This window comes from Paralichthys olivaceus, chromosome 7 (assembly GCF_024713975.1).
Source record: "Paralichthys olivaceus isolate ysfri-2021 chromosome 7, ASM2471397v2, whole genome shotgun sequence".
NCBI lineage: Eukaryota > Metazoa > Chordata > Actinopteri > Pleuronectiformes > Paralichthyidae > Paralichthys > Paralichthys olivaceus.
The window spans coordinates 378,558-382,854 of NC_091099.1; the positions used below are offsets into that span (position 1 = coordinate 378,558).

Sequence of the window (4,297 nt, forward strand, 5' to 3'; positions counted from 1 at the left end):
CACACTGAAACACACACTCACACACACACACACTCACACACACACTCAAACACACACTGAAACACACACTCACTCACACACACACTCAAACACACACACACACACACTGAAACACACACTCACTCACACACACACTCACACACACACACACTCAAACACACACACACACACACTCACTCACACACACACACTCACACACACACACACACACTCACACATACACACACACACTCAAACACACACACACACTGAAACACACACTCGCACACACACTCACACACACACACACACACACACACACACTCAAACACACACACACTGAAACACACACTCAAACACACACACACTGAAACACACACTCACTCACACTCACACACACACACACACACACACACACACACTCACACACACATTCAAACACACACTCACACACACACTCACACACACACTCAAACACATCTGAGGACACAGAACACAAACAGCCCTTTGAAAAAGTGAGGACCGTATCTAAAGTGGTCCTCACAAAGGTATGAGTACAGGAACACACACACAGATTTGGACCTGGACCTGGTCTTGGAGCCAGTGGATGTTTGTGGGTTGCAGCAGCAGTGGTGGTGTGGAGCTGCAGTATGGAGGCGTCACCTCAGCGTTATGAAACAGATTCTGGTCATGAGTCACTTCCACCAGAGCTGGAAGACGTAATCCAGATGATTTGGCTTCATTTTAGGGATCCGTCACAGAGACACCCTCTGGTGGTGAATCAGAGGACAGCAGATCCTCATGGAAATAAAAAACTAGCTTAAAGTGCTTTTCCACCAAGCTGTGATGTAAAACAGATGAGTGACGAAGGATTTTCTACGTGTTATAAAACTACTAAACAAGCTACAGACAAATCTGCAGTATGGTGAACTAGAGGGACTCCCTCTGCTGGACAGGTATGGTAACTGTTGCTGAATCTGCACCTGGGGCACTGTCACATATACGTGAATGTGTCAGCAAACCTTTGCCTCCTGTTCACCTCCAATCTGTGTGAGAGAGGAGGCAAATAAAACACTTCCTGTGGTGAGACTAAACACAACATGTCACCGTGTGGAGTTCAACTGAGGTGAACTTTGACCCCCGATGTTCTCTTCACATTCAAGTGTGACTGAAGACCAGAGGAGACAAGTTTATATTGTTATTATTATTATTGTTATTTGTACTGAATCACTTCCTGTATGTAGGATTTATTTTCTTGCCTTTGATGATTTGTTGTTTTGGTTTTATTTGTCATCCTTGTTGTTTTGAAAGGTGCAATATAAATAAAGTTAATATTATTATTTCAAGGACTGTGTGTCAGCACTAACATTTATTTAATTAAAAATCATTAGCGTGTGCGTGAAGTTGGTTTTAGTCATTTGGTTTTGACTTTGAAGTTGACGGCAGGTGGAGCCTGGTCTGGTCTGAGCTGAGATAAAAGCCTCCTGATTGGTTTAACGTGCTGTGATCTTACATCTGAGAAGAGTTGACCAAGCCAGTCTCACATTCAAAGGCAAGCAGACGCAACAGGAAGCGTCATCAGAGCAGAGACAGCATTGTGACGTTAATGAGGTTAACAGGAAGTGATGATCATCATCACACACCTGTCTGTCACAAGGAGGAGGCAGCTAATTGGTCCAGACTCAGCATCTTCTGTCGGCCTGAAAGACGTCTCTTCACACATGTAATGACTTTCTACACAGTTCTGTCTGTCTTTGTCTGTCTGTCTCTCTGTCTCTGTCGATATCTGTCTGTTTGTATCTGGTCCTAACACAATGCATGATGGTTAACATTTTTGTCAGACTTCATCCAACTCTTCAAAACGTCACCAGGTCACGTGACTTTTCAACACAGCGGGAGCGAGTCAGCTGCAGTCAGACAGATGTTCTCAAGCTGCAGCACCTCTGTGACATCACAACTCTGCTCTGATTGGCTGAAGGCTTCAATGACACAATATGACAGCTCCGTATATCCATAAACGTACAGTGTTCAACTCTGAAGTGTCACATTTATTTTTTTTAATGTGGCGATTAATCATTTCTCTCGAGAGACGATGTGATGGACTTCAGACAGTCCGTCTGTGTTTACACATGGTCACTTTAAACAAAGTTCTCAGTTAACTTCGGGTAAAAACAGGAATTTAAAAAAACCTCTGTTTCATCTGAAATGAAAAAACAAACAACTGATCTGGAGGTTTTTTGTTTTTACTGCATATTAAGCCAAAGCGTCTCCATCGCCCCCTAGTGTCTGGCTGCAGTATAAACCCTCCTCCATGTTAGCAGATGGACATGAACCAAACAAAAAAAATCAAAGTAGAAGTTAAATAAATGTTTGTCAAAGATGTTTCTGTCATTTCAGTTCGTTCTTATCTCACTGATCATCATATATATATATATAACCCTATATATATATATATATATATATATATATGATAATGAACTCATATGTTGATCTGTGTTGTGTCGCCCTCCACTGGTTTCTGTGTGTCACTGCATCTGAACTGGGATTAGAATGTTTACAGTGACTGACATGAAGTATTATCAAATACAGTGTAAACATAATGTAAAAAAATTAACACATTATTGTTTTAAAATTGGTTCAACTTAGATTTAAAAGTAGAAATTCACCAGAACTGATGGAGAATCACTCACAAATAATTTTTCTACTTTACTGAAACTAATGCATCGATTTAAGATCGATTAAATCATGTGGCTCCTGTGTGTGTGTGTGTGTGTGTGTGTGTGTGTGTGTGTCTATAGTCATAATGGAACAAATTTGGTTTAACACCATCATTGTGAGGACATTTTGTCTGGTCCTCACAAATTCAAAGGGCTGTCTAAGGATTAGACTTGGTGTTAGGGGTAGATATTTAGTCTTGATGGTTAAGTTTAGGGTAAAGGGCGAGGTAATGCATTATGTCTCTGAAGTGACCTCACAAATATAGAGAGATGTGTGTGTGAGAGGACACACACTTCATGTGGTCTCGTTGTGTTGTGTCGCCCTCTGCTGAAGAGACTGATGGTATAACAGGTCCTGATTTTGAACAATGTCCACAGACCTCACAGGAAGTAAAAGTACTAATACTAATACTCCATTACACTTGTTTACTCACCCCTTGAGATATTTTGTGATATTGTTCGTGACAGCGTCACAGATCTGCTCCTTCCATCTCTCTCTCTCTATCAGATGAGTTTATTCATTGATGTAAACAGACAAATATCACACGTCTGAAAAAGTCATTACTTGATTCTTTTACCATTCATTTTAAATGATGCATTCTTTTATCTGCTGTCGTTGATTTTAAATTACATTGATTTGTCCTCTTTGTGAAAGTTATTTTTAAAGGTGCTATATAAATATATATAAATTCATTTGCATAAAAATAACATTTCAAATTAAAATCCCATGAACAAAAAGTCTTAAGGTTTCGTGATAAAACTAGTTGCACATTTTATACAGATTTTTACCAGCGAACATGTCTCCCATTAATGACTGAGTATCAATAAAGGTTATTGAAAGAATATTAAACTGCAAAAGAAAAGAGAGAATATAGAAAACAACAACATAGAAGATAAAATATTACAGATCGAATGAAACAGAACACAGTGAAGACGATCGGGGAACGTCTCCAGAAAAAAGTCTGTATTTATTTTATTTATTAGGTTTGTTTAAACATCTGACTTCAGGAAGAAACTGAGGAGGAGGAAGAGGAGGGGCAAGAGAAAGAGAAGGAGGAAGAGGAATAAGAGGATGAGGAAGAGGTGCAGGAAGAGTATGAGTAAGAGGAAGAAGAGGAGGAGGAGAATGAGGAAGAAGAGGGGGGAGGATGAGGAAGAGGAGGGAGAGGTACAGTAGGAGTACAACAAGAAGAGGGAGAGGAAGAGGAGGTGGAGGAAGAGTATGAGTAACAGGAAGAAGGGGGGGAGAAGGAGGAAGAAGAGGGGGGAGGATGAGGAAGAGGAGGGAGAATGAGGAAGAGGAGGGAGAGGTGCAGTAGGAGTACAACAAGAAGAGGGAGAGGAGGTGGGGAAGAAGGAGGAAGAAGAGGGGGGAGGATGAGGAAGAGGAGGAAGAGGTGCAGTAGGAGTACAACAAGAGGAGGGAGAGGAAGAGGAGGGAGAGGAGGAAGAGGAGGGGGAGGAGCTCCGGCTGAGGAACAAACACAAACAGTCAGTTACACAATAATAAAAACATCAACAAATAAACAACAACAAACTGCTCTGCTGAGTTCAACTCGAAGCGCGTGCATGTGTGCGCGCGCTGACTTTCTCTCCATAGA

General features: G+C 41.2%; 1 long non-coding RNA gene across 1 annotated transcript; it reads left to right on the plus strand.

Annotated features, from left to right (window-relative positions):
- The first annotated feature begins 477 nt into the window (after positions 1–477).
- Positions 478–2,011, plus strand: LOC138410912 (uncharacterized). The gene is made up of 2 exons (XR_011243550.1): positions 478–1,702; positions 1,821–2,011. It is a non-coding gene; the product is annotated as an uncharacterized lncRNA (long non-coding RNA).
- Positions 2,012–4,297: the final 2,286 nt, after the last annotated feature.